Source organism: Paroedura picta, chromosome 7 (assembly GCF_049243985.1).
Source record: "Paroedura picta isolate Pp20150507F chromosome 7, Ppicta_v3.0, whole genome shotgun sequence".
Lineage (NCBI taxonomy): Eukaryota > Metazoa > Chordata > Lepidosauria > Squamata > Gekkonidae > Paroedura > Paroedura picta.
This window is the reverse complement of record NC_135375.1, coordinates 94,952,753-94,971,060: the sequence shown is the minus strand read 5'-3', so window position 1 is coordinate 94,971,060 and position 18,308 is coordinate 94,952,753. Positions and strand designations below refer to the sequence as shown.

The following is an 18,308-nucleotide window of genomic DNA, read 5'->3' as shown; positions in this document are numbered from 1 at the left end:
ACATACTACCTGTGGAGATGGAAATGCCTGTAGTCACCATGGCCGGAAGCCATCGGCAGATCCATCCTCCTGTCTATTTCCCTCTTAAAGCCATTTGTGCTCATGGACATCATTACATCTATCAGCAGTGAATTCCATAATTTAATTACTGGTTGAGTAAAGAAGTATTTCCCTTTGACTGTGGGTCAGTAGTAAGAGTATCTGCTTGGCCTGTAGAAGGTCCCAGGTTCAATTCCCAACCTCTTCTGTTAAAAAAGAATCTGCTAGGAAGGGATATAAAGCAGGGGTAGTCAACCTGTGGTCCTTCAGATGATCATGGACTACAATTCCCATGAGCCCCTGCCAGCATTTGCTGGAGGTCCACAGGTTAACTACGCCTGATATAAAGGACTTCTGCCTGAGATTCTGGAGAGTCACTGCTGTCAGAGTAGCAATACTGACCTTCAGGGAGCAGTGGTCTGATTCGGTATAAGGCAGTTTTAAGGTGTTCAGCTTTGCTGGGTACCAACAAGTTCTACCCCTTGTCACATACCTGATTGGTCTTCTTTTTGGTAAACCGGAAAGCCCTTTCCTCCTAGGAATGGTTCTCCAACCCCTTGTTCATCTTCGCCACTATCTATGGTGTTTCCCCCACCTTTTTTGACATAACAACCAGAAATGTAAACAGTATTCCAAGTGAGGCCGCAACAAAGATGTATGCAGGGACACTGTGACATCAGCCGTTTTAGTTTCAATCCATTTCCTCATCATTCCCAGCATGGTCACATGATTGCAGTGGAATGTCAGCAAAACATTTTGCTTGCATATAGCTGCATGTTGCCTGAGATCCGTAGATGATAAATGCAGCACCTGTACTTGACTCCACTAGTCTTTCAGCTGACCTCCTGTATGGTGGCCATTAAATAAGAAAGCAAAGGGAGTAGTAAAATAGGATTGTTTTTCAGTTCTGCAATCCTAATTGTATTGCATTGCTACTGGATATCTTATGTGGTCTGATTCAAATGTTTTCTATTGCTTTCTACTGCATTGTCTGTTCCCTTTGTCACACACTTTAGTCATTGTAGTATGCCATGCCTTAAGACAGTTTTGATTTGTTTGCTTGCTGGTTGGGGTATTTGGTATAACACTGTCTGATTGAACTGTTTTCCACATTTTGTGATTTGTAATTGAATCTCATTGAGAATGATGGGCTCAGCATGCATAAAGTGGGTAATAAATTTTTGAACCCAGTGGAAGATGCTTCATGGCTCTGCAGAACTGACTCTTTCCTTATTCTCATAAATACTTGTAGCTGTTACATGGCTTATAATTGTCTCCTTATTTCCCAGAACTTGATATATTGCAATAACTTGTTCAGTTTTGAGTAGATATATTTATATGAGTGTTTGCAAAAAGGCTTTGAGAAGGAGAGAAGGAAAGCTTTACACACAAGTTTTTATTACTATTATTAGGAATACGATGATCACATGATTGTATTTTCCAGATGTGAAAAGAAAAAAAAAAGTACACATAGGATATCAATAACCGTAGCAGAATGCACTGTCTTTTCTGCTTCCATGCATGTTAAACTGTGGCGTGCTATCTAACTACATGGGAAATTATGCAAACCAAGTGTGACACTTGGCCCAGAAGATTGGTGAATAATAAATTAAGCGTTTGCTCTTTTAGCAAAATGCCTGTCCCCTTGCACACTGAATATGATGTCAGGGGGACAAAATGCTGCACTGAAGACAGACAAAGATGACATTTGTAAGAAAAGATCGTTAGTAATAACTGGCTGGAATTTCAAGCATGGGGTGGATGGGAACTAAATAAGGTGAAATTGAATTAATAAGTCATTGCCGGCCTTAGGAACATTGTTCTTGAAGGCTGCTTTCAACGTAGGGTTGCCAGTTCCCCCCTGGCCACTGGCAGGGGATGGGGGTTGCCAGATCCCAGTTGGGAAACTCCTGGAGATTTAGGGAGTGGAGCCTGGGGAGGACCTCAGTGGGGTATAGGGCCATAGAGTCCACCCTCCAGGGGAACTGATGTCTGTAGTCTGTAGATAAGCTCTAATTCTGGGGGATCCCCTAGCTCAGTGGTTCTCAACCTGGGGGTCAGGACCCCTTTGGGGGTCGAACGATCCTTTCACAGGGATCGCGGCAGGACAAGCAGCTGTTGCCGTCCCTCCTGCAGGCGCCCGCACTCAGCCGCCAGCTGCCCCAGCAGAGCCTCCAGCACAGCGCAGTCTCCCACCAGGTGCTCCAGGTGGCGGCACAGCTCAGCGGGACAAGAGGGAGAAATGAACTGAGAAACACCGGAAAATAAAACCAATTTGCATACAATCATGAACAGTGGATCTTCACGCCATTGGTCAGTTTTGGCTTAATTTCTGTGAAAGAACACTTGCAGAATTTTACGGTTGGCGGTCACCACAACATGAGGAACTGTACTGAAGTGTTGTGACATTAGGAAAGTTGAGAACCACAGAGTTCAAAGCATTCTTGATTGTGGCTCTCACTTGGTTGGATCAGCCTTCCTAAGGAAGTTAGGGAGGTTCTCATGCTTTTCCTTGTAGCAAGGCCCACTCATCTCCAGTCATCTGTCTATAAAGATCTGGCACAGACCAAAAGAGAGTCCCCTGGCTGAACTCCCCCAGCCCACCCCCGTACTGCCCAGCCAGTGAAAAGGGGGCAAGGCTTAAGGCAGGAGCACTGGACTCTTCAGCAAGAACAGACACAAGGCACAATTGCAGAGAGTCCTCCTAATTTCTCTTACGTCGACTCAGGCACTAGCGACCTACATGGGTTTCCATAGAATATGTGAAACGGAATTATATAAAATAGCCTTTTTATAAAGTCAATAAGGTTGTGGTTAGAGCCTCTTGTGGCGCAGAGTGGTAAGGCAGCAGACATGCAGTCTGAAGCTCTGCCCATGAGGCTGGGGGTTCGATCCCAGCAGCCGGCTCAAGGTTGACTCAGCCTTCCATCCTTCCGAGGTCGGTAAAATGAGTACCCAGCTTGCTGGGGGGTAAACGGTAATGACTGGGGAAGGCACTGGCAAACCACCCTGTAGTGAGTCTGCCAAGAAAACGCTAGAGGGTGTCACCCCAAGGGTCAGCCATGACCCAGTGCTTGCACAGGTGATACCTTTACCTTTAAGGTTGTGGTTAATATTGAATAGCCCAGACTGGCTTGTGAGAACTCTGAAGTTAAGCAGTGTTGGTTGTGGTTGGTATTTGGATGGGAGCCCACCAAGGAAGACCAGAATGGCCACGCAGGGAAAGGAAATGACAAACTACCTCTTCTCCTCTCTTGCCTTGAAACCTTGTTTGTGACTTGGCAGCACTTAATCATTATTGTATAATATTGGTGGAATTTACAGCAGTCTTCAATTTATTATATGCGACACCTGCTTTAAAAGTGGGCTAGAAGCTGGCGCTTCTCCCCATCCAGCTCTCACTGTGGGAGTGACTAGAACATGGTAGAGGATGCGGAGGCCCCTCTGCAGCTGTCGAGAACGCGGGTGAGATGTGCAGGGTGGGGGCCAATCAGCAGCCCAGCACGTTGTCAGAAGCACCCTTCCCATTTTATGTGGGATGCTGCTGCTGGGTTTTTTTTTTTTTTTTGCATTGTCTTCTAATTTTAACCCAGCTGCATTATGCTGTCTACTGTATTGCAGTGCCCTCCAGTCCTTTTAGCTCCTTCGTTCCAGTCTGTATTATATTGATTTTCTAGTGCAAAATGCTCTCATTTTGTAAACATTTATTATGGAGTAATTGTTTGTTATTCGTATTATTCTCTCGTTTACGGCATTGTTTTTAGTTGTAATCCGCCTTGAGTCTTAGTGAGAAATGGAGACTAGAAATGAAGCATATCAACCAAACAGACATTTCTGGATCATGTCCCAGCCTTTAGACCTTTAGAATCATAGAATCATAGAGTTGGAAGGGGCCATACAGGCCATCTAGTCCAACCCCCTGCTCAACGCAGGATCAGCCCAAAGCTTCCTAAAGCATCCAAGAAAAGTGTGTATCCAACCTTTGCTTGAAGACTGCCAGTGAGGGGGAGCTCACCACCTCCTTAGGCAGCCTATTCCACTGCTGAACTACTCTGACTGTGAAAATTCTTTTCCTGATATCTAGCCTATATCGTTGTACTTGTAGTTTAAACCCATTACTGTGCATCCTGTCCTCTGCACCCAATGGAAACAGCATCCTGCCCTCCTGCAAGTGACAACCTTTCAAATTCTTAAAGAGGGCTATCATGTCCCCTCTCAACCTCCTTTTCTCCAGGCTGAACATTCCCAAGTCCCTCAACCTATCTTCATAGGGCTTGGTCCCTTGGCCCCAGATCATCCTTGTCGCTCTCCTCTGTACTTTTTCAATTTTATCTACGTCCTTCTTGCAGTGAGGCCTCCAGAACTGCACACAGTACTCCAGGTGTGGTCTGACCAGTGCCGTATACAGTGGGACTATGACATCTTGTGATTTTGATGTGATGCCCCCTGTTGATACAGCCCAAAATGGCATTGGCCAGAGAGGCCTATATCATGCTAGACTTGTGCGACATTGGGGGTGGAGGGAAGCTTGTTATAGCTGGGGGACATTTAGATGAAGAAAATAGCATGGGGGTGAGGGGGGGGATGAAACAGCACCTCAATGCTGTTGCTGTCTGATTTCTAATGTTTTTGGAGAGACTTGGGCCTTTCATCTTATGTGTTTAGAGAGAACATGGGCCTTTAACCTCAGGACCAATAAGAACCCAAGTAGATGTGATCCACGAAATCTATGCCATGATTTCCAGCCTTTTTTTCCCTAACAAGGCTAAAAGCAGCCAAAGGGGAAAGGATATCTGGATTTCTGCCACAGTGGTGTGAAACCCAGGTTAAAATCTTTCCCAACACAGTTCTCCTGCTATAAATGAAATGGCGTTTGGCTGAGAGAACAGATATGGGTAGACATACGATGCCTCTATGTTTTTCCTTAGAGGGACAAACAGTAATTTCAGGGGGATTAAATCCCCCTTCATTCAGAATAATAGTGCTAACATGGCTTGGCTTCTTTGGAGATTTTTTGAAGAATCACATGATATTTCCTGGGCCATGCCTCACTTGTCCCTTAGGATCTTAGAAAACAAGCAAACACTAGAACAATGACTCAAGCAGAGCTGCAACAGAGTTCTCTGAAAGTGGTTCTTTTATTTGGGAGTGCTTGAATGCTTAAAATTATCCTCACCAAAGGCTGACTGAAAGGAAGGAAGTTCTGAGCAGGAACTCATACTGAGCTGCAACAGGCAGCCTCCTCCATAAGTAAGGTACTTGGGACTCAGGGCAACTTGCTATTCTTTAATTTGTTGTTCTTGAAATGCTCCAGTGTGCTCAGCCTCAGGTGTACCTTTTGGGGATTGTTTGCTAGAATTAAGTTACAATTCCTAGATATAAAATGGATGAAAGGGAAAACATAGAAGAGGAGTTTGTATATATTTGCCAGCTGGAAAGAGCCAGAGCTTTCTCACGCTGGGACTTCAGAAGTCACAAGCATTTTTTTTTTTTTTGCTTTGTGGCTATCTTTTCTTTTTAAAAAATGTTTTGCATCTAAGAGCATTTTGACACCGAATCCGATGTTATACTTTACTGTTTGCAGTTATTAACGCTCACTTGTTTCTAGACAACTCCCTCACAATATGGCATATGTATAATTAGACTTAATTAAGTCTAATTAACCATATTAAATTTGCAACACTTTCATTCAAGCTGCGTTTAGGAAGGTTTGCGGTAAATAAGCCCACATTCAAAAGTTATGGGTTATTTCGATTATCACTTGGTTCTGTTATTTATGGTGGTTCATTATCTTGCTTTGTGCAAGTTACTACATACTGAGATAACTCTGTAGTCCTTAGCGCGCTCTCTCTCTTTCTCTGAGAGAGCATGTATCAGTCCTAATACTAATTTCAGATGATCTTGCTTTTTACATAAGCTTGCCTATTGTTTTTATTTAGATTTCCAATCTTTGTACATTTACAAACTCCAGTCAGGTAACCTTACATTAAAACAAAGACATAAAATACCCAATTAAAGGCCCCATGGCATTGCCGGTGTATGACTCTTCCCAATCCGTTGTACCGGCGAGTATCAATTCAAATTAAAAGGACACAATCCAGTGCCTCTGAAGGATTCCAGGGCAGCTCTCGGGAGAAAGGGGATTGCCAAGCGGTGGGGAAGCTACTACTTCCTAATGATAACATTTGTATAATATATGCATTCAAACACACAGGTGAGTCTAGATATCTTGCCTGGCCTTTAGATTTTTTTTTTTAGTGAGTGCTTCAGATATCTTAGATGTACATGCAAGAACCAGATACCAATGGCATTGCTTTGCATTTCTGTAATCCTAGTTCTGTTGTAATGTGATTGGACATCTTACACTGCATGATTAATTGGTTTCTATTGCTTTCCTGCATTTTCTTCTGTCTTTGTAACTTACTTTCTGCATTATGGCACGTTCTGCCTTAGGCAGGTTTTGTTTGCTTGCTGTTGTGCTCTGTACTCTTAGTCTGAGGCTACTTTACTGGGTTCTTAGGCTGTATGATTGAATTGTTTTCTGTATTTTGTAATCTGCCTAGAAACTTGTCAAGAAAGGAGACCTGCAAGTGAAGTTTAAGGAATAAATAAATGGGTGCTGTTCCAAGGGCATATTCTTACCCCCATTTGTGTCTTGATGTCTCTTCCGCCTTAGAGCTGCCAGCTCTAGATTGGGAAATACCCGGACATTTTGGGTATGGAACCTCAGAAGGGACTTCAACAGGGTATAATGCCAAGCAGTCCATCTTCCAAAGTGGCCATTTTCTCCAGGTGAACTGATCTCACCTGGGCTGAATCTGCACGGAGGTTTTATTGCAATCCCAGGTTGATTCAGTCCCTGCCATCTCCACTGAATGCGATTTCCATTTTGATTTGTCCAGTTTAAATTTTCCCTCTGCAACAAGCATGATTGATCCGGAGTGACCCTTCCTTTATCCTGCAATATCCTAGAGTGGATATAACCCTCAATATTTGAAGAATCAGATTGAGAAAGCATGAGAAAGCATGTGGAGCTCTGCCTTCTTCGAATTTATTGCTGAGTCCATGGTAGAGATGCCCTGATTGGCCAAGCTTCAGTTCCTTGTTCCCAGGCTGCAACCCTGCCTTAAAGGGGAAGCCCTAATTTCTCTCTGCAGAAGCTCCATAAGCCTTAACTTCTGTGGGTAGAAATTTGCCTCTTGTTTTTTTTTCTCCCTCCTCTGCTGTCTCCAATCCTCCCCCCCCCCAAGAAAAAAAGAAATAGCCTCCTGCTGCGCTTGGCAGCAGGATCATTTGTAACCCCTGGATATCTCCAGCCACTGCCTGGAGGTTGGCAAGTCTGCTTCCACTTGTTGCTTAACAGTTGAGTATGAACTGACTTGAATGAAAAGTGTTGTGTCTGAGGCAATACCAAGGAATAACAGCCAGCATGGCATAGTGGTTACAATGTCACGTTAGGATCTGAGAGACCTGTGTTCAAATCCCCATTCTATCCTGAGGCTTGCTGGGTAGCCCTGGGCCGGCATATGCTCTCAATCTCTACGCAGTTGAGTAGGTCTTGTGAGGATAAATGGAGGCAGGGGAGAATGACACATGCCGCTCTGAACTCTTTGGAGTTAAATTGGGATTAAAAGGCACTAAATAAATAATCTTCCTCTGGCTTTATAAATCACCAATTGATGTTGCAGCAGTCATTAATGAACTGTAATCCCCCATTTTTAGCAGAGAGTGCATTTTGCCAATCAAATGGCATACTAATAGCAGCAATTCTTTCCTCTTTTACTTGCAGCGATTTAGCTAGGTTGGTTTGTTGCCATGCAAAATCTTCCCATGATTTCTTAAAGATGAGCGCATTGATGATAGCCTAAGGTTTTGTTGGCTTGAGCCCATTTTGAATGCTAAAAACCCCAAGCAGCTTGGGGGGTTACATCTGAGCAGCGGGATGCCAGGTGAGGAAAGCTAGATTCGAGACTGACAAAATTTTGGGAGAATGAGCTTTGAAGAGTCCCTTTGTCAGATACGAGGGAGCTTAGACTCTCCAAGCTGATCCCCCCAACCACCACCCTGGATCTTTTTGGTCTCCAAGGAACTATTGGATTTGAATCAAGTTCTCCTGCAGAGCAGCACAGCTGCCTAAAGCTAGCAGGTGAGGACAGGCTGCCTGATCCTTTCTGCTCAACTCAAACGTTGTTTTAAGAGAAATGTTGCCATTTCCTCTTTGCTCAGTTTCACCCTGAAATCCATTCCCTCTCTTCTTTTCCTGAATGTGTAATCTTTTCCCAGCCTATGCCAATTTTATTCCAGAGAAATAGGGAAGGAAACTTCTGCAAAATTTCACACTCCCAGCCTATAAATGATCTTCCCCACCTTCCCATCTTACTACTAGAGCTCCACTGGGTGGTGTGCCCCATAAAAGAACTGCAAGGACTGAAGTGACAATAGGGGGCGTTGATTTCTCTTCAAAGAGGAATGGAAGAAACCCTTCCTTTGGGTGAAAAAAAGGAATCAATGAATTTTTTTTCTATAAGAATTCTGCCCTAACCAGGCTGCCCCAGTCTAGTCAGATATGGAAGCTATGCATAGTTGGTCCTGGTTATTATTTGGATGGCAGACCACTGAGGAAGACCATGATTTCTACACAGAGGCAGGCCATGTCTCTTGACTTGCAAGCCCTATCAGGTTGCTGTAAGATGGCTGTGATAAGGGCACTTTCCATCATTGCAATGCTACTCCTAAGTATATGTCCAATGCTGCTTGCTCACCGGTTGGGGCAAGAAATTCAGCAGGTCCAAAAGCCGGATGGGATGATCTGGCTCAGTCTGGATTTTCACAGCCTTCTGACCACCTGTCATTTAAGCGGGCCAAAATGGAGCCAAATGAGCTGTTACGCCACCTTGTTCTACATTTTGCTAACGGGCCGTCACTGGATCTAGTTTAAAAGTTTGAGGCGCTGTGCAGCTTTAATTGGGTTAACTGACAACTTGATCCACACACACACAAAACCACCCAAAAAACAAACCCTTGCAACAAAAATAGTCCCCCCCTTTTTTTCCTGCAGTCTCCTGCTCCCCAATTTGCCAGAGGAGGCTTTTTAACTTTTTAAAAGTGTTTCAAGGCAGAGAGGAGACAGAATGATTCTTCCTTTCACCGGCAGGCAGGGGCAAGGAGGGGGGGGGAATCTCTAAACAGAAGCTCTGTGTCCATTAGAATTCCTTCCAGTCTCCTTTGGACTCAAGGGCAGCTCATGTGCATTATTTAACAGCTCTGGGAAGGGAAGAAGCAGCTTGAAGGCTGTGCTTTACCCTCTCGTCCTGTTGGCTGACTCCCTTCCTCTTCACCTTCTCTAGGCTGTAGGACTAAACCCGTATTGGAAAGGGTGAAGGGGAGAGTGGGGGGGGGACGAATTGGTGCAAGCAGGTATAATTGTCAAGCCGCTCTGCTTCCAACTAGTGAAAGCCAAGGAGATAACCTCACCTCTGAGACCTTCCCTTTTCTCCTCCCCATCGCCGCCTCCTTTACTTCTCCCAGCCGTGACGTTTGTCTGCCATAATTCTTCTATTCAGCTCCTGTTCTGGAGGCAAGCAGGAGGGAAGTATGCTCAAAGGAGCAGGAAATCTTTGATGAGCCAATCATGATACAGGAGGAGATGATCCGGAAACTGTCGGGAAGTTCCTAATCTTACTAAATGCATATCTCCTCTGATGTCCCCTGCAAATTATTCTTTTTTGTGCTGTTGAATCATGCATGCATGCTGCAGGTCTTGCATATCCCAGCAGTTTTGAAAAAGCTGGTGAGGTCCCCATGCAGACATTCACATGCACACATGCACACGAACCTGCCTTCTACTGAGCCTGACCCCCTGACCCATCAGGTTCAGTCTTGTCTCACTTGGCTAGGACTGGCTTCTCAGGTGTCTTGGGAAGAGACCTGGCACATCTGGGGGTTTTAATTGACATCAGGATGTGAAACCTGGAAGCTTCTGTATGTACAACTGGTGCTCTTCCACTGATTTGTGGTCCCACCCAGAACCATTTTGAACCATTGCACATTTTGAGTTTTTTTTAGTATTCGGATGTAGTGACCAGAGTGCAAAGCATATGGCCCCCTCATGGGGAGGGGCAGTATATAAGACCATTAGACAACAACAACAAGAGAATCCAGGGGTATTATATCATTGTGTTCCTCAGCAGGAGCACCATTGCAGGTTTCCGAGCCAGCTTGGTGTAGTAGTTAGGGGTGTGGACTTCTCATCTGGTGAGCCAGGTTTGATTCTCACTCCCCCACATGCAGCCATCTGGGTGACCTTGGGCTTCCCACAGCACCGATAAAACTGTTCTGACTGAGCAGTGATATCAGGGCTCTCTCAGCCTCGCCCACCTCACAGGGTGTCTGTTGTGGGGAGAGGAAAGGGAAGGTGAATGTAAGCTGCTTTGAGACTCCTTTGGGTAGAGAAAAGTGACATATAAGAACCAACTCTTCTTCTTCCTCAGTAATATCAGGGCTCTCTCAACCTCACCCACCTCACAGGGTGTCTGTTGTGGGGAGAGGAAAGGGAAGGTGAATATAAGCCGATTTGAGACACGTTTAGGTAGAGAAAAGCAGCAGCTTCTTCTTCTTCTTCCTCCTCCTCCTCCTCTCCTCCTCCTCCTCTTCTTCTTCCTCCTCTTCCTCCTCCTCCTCCTCTGTGGAGGGAAGATGCAGCTAGGGCTCAGGGCCTGATGCCAGATACGTTCAAGGTGGCCGTTGTTCAAGGCATGTTTCTAAGGGCATTTATTCTGACACTTGTCTGCCTCCTAATATCGATATGCTAGTTATCAAAACTCTTAAGCATAGTGATTTGTGCCTTTGGCATACAGACCTGGCATCTATTTAAATGTTAACAGCCATAATCTCTTCAGGGGTTTTAAAGCCAACAAGTTGTCCAGAGATATTTGTGGTTTCTGATGAATAACTATAGGAGTTGAACACATTTCCCTCCCTAATACACACCCCTGTTTCTGTATTTCAGCATCTCTATCAGGGAATTTGCTTGATACTATCAAGTTGTCTCCTTTCAGGCTTTTGGAGATGATTAAATGAGCAATTATAGCCCTCTTCCTGCTACTGTTATCATGCTCTATCTATCCACGTATCCACGTATCCACCCATCCATCCGTCCTCTCTTATTCTCTGCCCTCTATCCTCTAGTCTGTAATCAATCAATCAATCAATCATCAATCAATCAATCTCCTCTCTCTCTCTCTCTCTCTCTCTCTCTCTCTCTCTCTCTCTCTCTCTCTCTCTCTCTCTCTCTCTCTCTCGTGGTGCTACTATTTTTTAAACAATGCTCTTTAGGTTCCCCTATTTTGCTTTTTTCTGTATGGTTATTGCATTGTTGCATGTGATTTTTAATTAAGGATACAGCTGTTTTAATATTCTAAGTTTTGGCCTACGTTGCCTCTGAAGACTCTAGGAGCTGAAAGCAATAATGTGTCTTCCTTATAAAAACAATATTTTCAGAACAAAAAATCAATTAGAATGATCAGCTTCTGTAATTTTTTTCCAAAACACGCAACTTAACTCAGAAATAGGTGGTCGCCTTCCTGTATGCAGATCTCTGTTGAATGATGATGGTGATGTTAGCGATTCAGTCATGTCTGACCCTTGGCAATTCCATGTGTGCTCTGTCACGACGTTTTCTGATCTTGCAACACTTCTTTTAGTTGTATAATGCTTTGGTGGTGCCCATTTTAATTGCATCTAACCACTGTGCTCTTTGTTGGCCTGGTTTCCTTTTACTACTGACTAGTCCTAGCATGAGGCAGTAGAAATGCTAGCTGAAGCTGTCTGTCCATGAGGTTGGGAGTTCGATCCCAGCAGCCGGCTCAAGGTGGACTCATCCTTCCGAGGTCGGTAAAATGAGTACCCAGCTTGCTGGGGGGTAAACGGTAATGACTGGGGAAGGCACTGGCAAACCACCCTGTATTGAGTCTGCCATGAAAACGCTAGAGGGCATCACCCCAAGGGTCAGACATGACTCGGTGCTTGCACAGGGGATACCTTTACCTTTACCTTTAATCCTAGCATAATTGCTCTCTCCATTGAGTTGGATCATATGATGTAGCCAAAGTAACTGAACTGGAGTTTCGTGATTTTGCCTTCCAGTGATAGATCAGGCTTTATGCTCTCTAGTATTCCCTTGTTTGTAACTTTTTCTGTCTATGGGATCCGCTGAAGCCTTCTCCAACACCAGAGTTCAAACAAATCAACTCTCTTCCTGATTTCTTCACTGTCCAACTTTTACAGATGTAAGTGGCTATTGGAAATATGATAGATCGAATTAATCTACACTTGGCAATCAGGCTTATGTCCTAGCTTTTCCATGTTCGGTTCAAGCTTATCAGGATGTTATATTGTATAGGATAGGAGAATTGATCTGTTGCAGATGTGCCTTTCCATTGATAAGACTTGCATCTATCCGTCCTCAAGTCAATGGAAATCAGTCTAGGAATCCGTTGTCTAAGAATTCAGAGTCACTGACACTGTGAAGAACTGTAGCAGGCCGGACTCTGGTGAGCAGACATTATGTTTGTTTTTTAAATATCGACTATTCAAATGGATGTTTCATTTTAAAAGCTAATTTGTATTGTTTGGTGATCCTGTGCGTCAGTGGTCCCCAACCTTTTTATCACTGGGGACCACTCAACGCCGGGGACCACTCACCAGGGACCACTCAACGCCTTTTACTGAAGCCCGGTGGGGGGGGGGTAGTTTACTCTTCTACTCTCAGCCACTGCCCTAACGCTCTCTGATCGCTATGGTAATGTTTAAACATGCCTTCAAAATAAGATACAGACACGCCACAATAATGAACATAAGGAACATTTTATTTTCATGGAAATTTTAACTCATGACAATGACAAATCAATGGGAACTCTGAGCTTGTTTCTCTGCAACGAGATAGTCCCATCTGGGAGTGATGGGAGACAATGACACCCGAAGTGTGTTGTAAAGGGCCGGGGGGGGGGATGAAGTAAAGGGCCGGGGGGGGGAGAAGGCGTCCTTCGGGGCCCACCTCCAATTAGTCGAAGGACCACATGTGGTCCGCAGCCCACAGGTTGGGGATCGCTACTGTGCGTGATTTAAGCCAGAAAGAACTTGTGCATTCTTGAGACGACATAGAAATTAAATTTTTCTATTCATACGATCTGAAGCTCCTATCTGTCCATAGTTAATGAAGCAAACTTACTAGGAAGTAGATCCCATTGCATTAAATGGGATTTACATCTAAGAATACTGACTTAGGACTGTGGTTCCTGTGTGTGTCCTTTCATGAGAGAGAAATCTAGAGAGGCTATGGACAGGCTGTGAACCTGTGCATTGCCCAAACTTAGACAATCTAATCATGTGCACGTGGCATCTGTATTCATCTTAAAAGTAGTATCGGCAGAATCTACAGTCTTATGTTCTCGGTTTACAAACGGTGGCTGTTATTAGTCCTATTAGAGACCAGTCTGTTCTTTTCTGAAATCTCCAATGTTTATCATATCCAGAAGCAGGCCAGGATATTGCTACTAAGCTTTCAAAAGAATTTCTATCTCTACAGCATTCTGGATGTGTATACACGTATGAGGGAGACGACAGGAGATATGAGACACAGTAGAAAACACAATAAAGGCAAGTAATTAACTTTTGTTGCCTAAAGGAGTGGTCCCTAAGCTCCGGTCCGGAGACCGGGACCGGTCCATGGATCAGTCGATACTGGGCCGCAACTCCTCCTCATCCTCCTCCCCGGCTGCTGCCTCGGGGGCTGACAGCCACAACCATATCAGCCTTGGCAACCACTACTGTAATGCCTTTGATGCAGGACTGCCCTTGAAGACCGTTCAGAAACTGGTTCAGTGTGCCATAGGCAGGTTACTGACAAGGAACATTAAAAAAAATCAGTACTACAGGAGTTTCTTGGATTCTCATTTAGTTTCTGGGCCTAGTTCCAGTATCTTTGATGCTCGGCATGGTGGCGTACACTGCAAACAGTACGTGCATGAGAGGAGGTTCTTTTTTCTTGATCTGCTGTTTCTGGTTTCCAAGCCTCCTGCAGCCTAGTCAGGAGTGGTTTAAGGCTCTGTGGGGCCCATAGTAGCAGACCCAGTTTAAGGATTTGCAGGGCCCTAGCCGAGTACAATTGTGGTGGGGGCACCCAGACTGGGAGCAGAGGGGCCACCCGCAGTGGAAAGGGGTGTCACTTGGAGTGTCCTTAAAGAGGGGAAAGGGGTAGGAGAGAGGCTGCAGCCTTGATCAGTGGAGGGGGGGGGAGGCATGGCAGAGGGCCCCTAGAAGTACTCCACGGATAGACCGGCCATGGGCTTAGTGAGCCTCTAGATGTGACTTGGGAAGTTCTGAGTGTCGTGGGAGGGGCTGTGGCTCAGTGGCAGAGCATCAGCTTGGCATGCTGAATACTCCCGGTTCAATCCCTGGGATTTCCAGTCAAAAGGTTCAGCTACTAGGGGATGTGAAAGCTGTCAGCCTGAGACCCTGGAGAGCTGCTGCCAATAAGAGTAGAGATAGTAGTCACCTTGATGGACCAAGGGTGTGGTTCAGTAAAAGGTGACTTCATGTCCTTCATATCCTTCTTGAATGGCATGCAGTTCCTTCTGTGATCAGCAGCCATGATGGTTCAAGATAAATCAGTGACAGCCCGACTCTCACAAGGTATGTGGAACACATACCTGCTCAGAGGCTCCTGGGTTCCTCCCTCCCCTTCTCTCATTCCCCTCACCCTCCTCACCCTCCTTGCCTCTTGCTTGCCTGACCTCCTCCCTGATCCCAACCCCTTCCCCTCTCTCAAACTCCTTCATCCCTTACCCTTACCACCCTTACCTCCGGATTACCTGACCTCCTTCCTGGTCCCTCGCCCCTTCCTCAGACACACATCCAGACTCCTTTCTCCCTCCCTCCTCCCCCCACAGATTCCCTCCACCCTCCCACCTCCTATCCAGACTCACCTTCACGGCAGCGCTGGCCCAGATGGCCTCCACACTGCCCCATGACCGTGCAAGCCTTGGGCAGGGCTAACGCTGGGCTGACAGGTTTCAGGCCCTGCAACCACCCAGATTTGTGGACACACTGATATTAGTTTGGCCCTTGTGGCTATAAGTATCTTAATAAGTCATCTTTCCAGGGATACTGACCCCCCTTTTGACAGATTACTCCACTGGATGTTTGCTTGGAAGAAGTTCCCATTGATTTTACTAATAACTTTATTCACCTGCCATGCACTTCCTTTCGGACTGGGGAAAAAGCATATGATGCTCTTGTGAGAGCCAAGCCTGACCCATCTTCGTGGATAGTGGCACAGGTGAATTTGCAATTCGCTCTTTGGTCTTATAGCAGTTTCTCTCAAGGTGGCTAGTTGTGGGGGAAGCAGCCAATCGTTCTTTTGCATAGGCAGCAGGGATGTCAAAGCAACAGGTGGATCCGTCTGGAGACCCAGCAGAAGCTTCTCCTTCATTCCCTTGCAGACGGAACTCAAGGTAGCTGCAAGTTTGGTGTAGTGGTTAGGAGTGCGGACTTCTAATCTGGCATGTAGGGTTTGATTTTGCACTCCCCCACATGCAGCCAGCTGGGTGACCTTGGGCTCACCACGGCACTGATAAAACTGTTCTGACCGAGCGATGATATCAGGGCTCTCTCAGCCTCACCCACCCCACAGGGTGTCTGTTGTGGGGAGAGGAATGGGAAGGCGACTGTAAGCTGCTTTGAGCCTCCTTCGGGTAGGGAAAAGCGGCATATAAGAACCAACTCTTCTTCTTCTTCTTCTTCTTCTTCTTCAAAAGTGAACAATCTCACCTGCAGAAAAGGAATGCTAATCTTCAGGTGGGACTTGGGGATTCCTTGGGATTATAGCTCATCTCCAGGTGACATTGATCAGTTCCCCTGGAGAAAAGGGCTGCTTTGGAGGGGGGACTCTCTACCATTAGACTCCTCCGAGGTCCCTCCTTGCTCCAAATCCTGCCCACTCTCAGCTCCACCGTTCCAAAGACTCCAGGTATTTTCCAGCCCAGAGCTGGCAACCCTATCTGCTAATACATAATTGCATGGAAGGAAGCTCCGCTAAACTCAGGCATATTAAGGAGATGAGAATTTCACCATCCAAAACATTGGCTACAGGTCTCTGGTATGTTTGTCTTGCTAGAATATAGGATATAGTAGTTTATTTGCGGTCATAGACCTATACAAAAAACAATGTAAATCATTTAAAAGACCAAACAATACCAGATTCAAAGCTAGTCTTCCTTTGAAATGCACCTCCGTCACCTGCCTGCCTACCTTCTTTGATTCACAGACTTTGCTTTTTATCTCTGCTGTGCTTCATTTATGAGGCTCCCCCCCTCAAAGACTAAATCTCAGGAGTTCTATGGGGCCCATCCGTTTAGATAAAGGTTTGAACTACGCATGGCAAAGTGCACCGCCTTGATTTCTTTTTGCTCAAGTTAATTTTTTATTTGCTTTGGCGGATGCTTTGCCAGATGCTTCAGGCAGTTCAGCGCTTTCTCAGGACTCTCTGTCGCTTTTAGTGAAATTAGCCATGTTGTTTCTCCGGTCTCCAGGTCTCAAGGCATCCATCAATGGCTGGCGTGTTCATGTGCATTTTCTTTGAACCAAAGACCTGCAGAATACAATCATCCAGAGCATTTTTATCCTGTCTGCCCTCTGAACTCAGGTTAGTGTTTGAGGATTTCTTGTTCTATCCTCATGATAACCCTGTGAGGGAGGTCAGGCTCAGACTGAAGGTCTTGTCCAAAGTCACCATGTGAACTTAGTAGGAATTTGACTCCCAAGTTTTCCCAGTCCCAGTTTGACTCTCTATTTACCATTACAGCATATTGGTTCATGTCAAAGCCTACTTGTATATATTGGACTTAGGTTCCTTTGGATGGATCAGATTCAGGACCATGTGCATACGTTACGTGAACCTTAATAAAGAGGAGATGTATCCTTCTAAAGGCTAACATCTCAGTGTAATCCTATGCTGAGTTAGTCCATATTAAGCCAACTGGTTTAGATTCACCAGAAGATTTCTCCTTGCACTGTTTGAAATAGCATATCCAGAGCCTTTTCTCTATTTGGATAAAATGTACCAGCAATTCCTGGGCTCTAGAAGATGTAGGAAGGAAAGTGTTGTGTCACAGAAGATCTTGTGCAAATGGAACCATTCTAAAACAGTTTATGTTTTCATTCACACAGAGAGCAACCACGTAGGATTGCACTGTTATTGTAGCATAAACTGTGTAGGCTAGAACCCGCTTCATTAAAGGAAATAAGTGAAATTTCAGTATACGAATATATAAATTGATAGATGTACACATACACCCAGATGTGGGGTGGTGGTGGTTGTGAAGAGTGGGATTTAAAAATGCAAGATGTTCAATATAAAATCAAATACAAATCTACATGGTGATAATCCACAATGGTAATAACACAGTTTACTCCACAATGTGGAGTGATATAATACCTATAATGGTTACAAAAGTGTGTCACATACATTTAAACTTTAAACAGAGCAGGTCCCAATGTTCCCAAATTGTTGAGTTTAGTGACCAGGAAAAAAAGTGAACATGAAAAAAGAACACAGGAAATTTGCACATAGTAAAAAAAAACAACCCAAAAACACCACTGTTATAAATGCACATACAAAATGGACACATAGAAAATTGCCTACACAGAAAAATAACCACACAGTTCTTGGGGGTTACAACGTCCTTTCTTAATTTGGTGCAGTTCAGCATTACTTGGCCATGATGACAACTATGGGTCTTCCCTAAAACATTTTGCGGTAAAATCAATGGTAGAAAAGTATAACTCTGCTTGGGACTGTGCTGCTAGGCCTCCACATGTGGAATTCTTACCCTCAGTTTGAGTGTTTTTTTTTTGCACCAGGCAAATGTCAGGTGATCTGGTGGTCAACAGTGGGATGCCAACAGTTCCTTTTTTATAGAATAGCATTCCCCGGTGAAGTCCAGACTCAGGGCAGCACATAAACCTCTGCTAAGGATGACAGAGTAGCTAAGATGATTTGTTGCTGGAGTAGGCGATGAATTCAGATGATGTCCTGGTGGTAGCCAGGTAGGTTTCCTGTTATGAAGGCTGTCATTCTTACTAAAACCTGGTCAGTCTTGGGAATCTGGAGAACAACCAGGAGGTTGACACAATGCTTTCCCACCTAGCATGGCTTGTTCCATTCCTTGGGTTAGGGAGAAACTAGGGACGATTACAGTTTGATAGGAAAG

The 18,308-nt window shown here is 45.0% G+C and overlaps 1 long non-coding RNA gene across 1 annotated transcript in view; it reads left to right on the top strand.

Annotated features, from left to right (window-relative positions):
• Window positions 1-18,308, top strand: part of LOC143841314 (uncharacterized) — a 98,943-nt gene that overhangs the window by 60,343 nt on the left and 20,292 nt on the right. The window contains exon 3 of the long non-coding RNA XR_013232663.1: window positions 16,629-16,741. This is a non-coding gene — a long non-coding RNA (uncharacterized LOC143841314). The remainder of the gene's footprint in view (window positions 1-16,628; window positions 16,742-18,308) is intronic.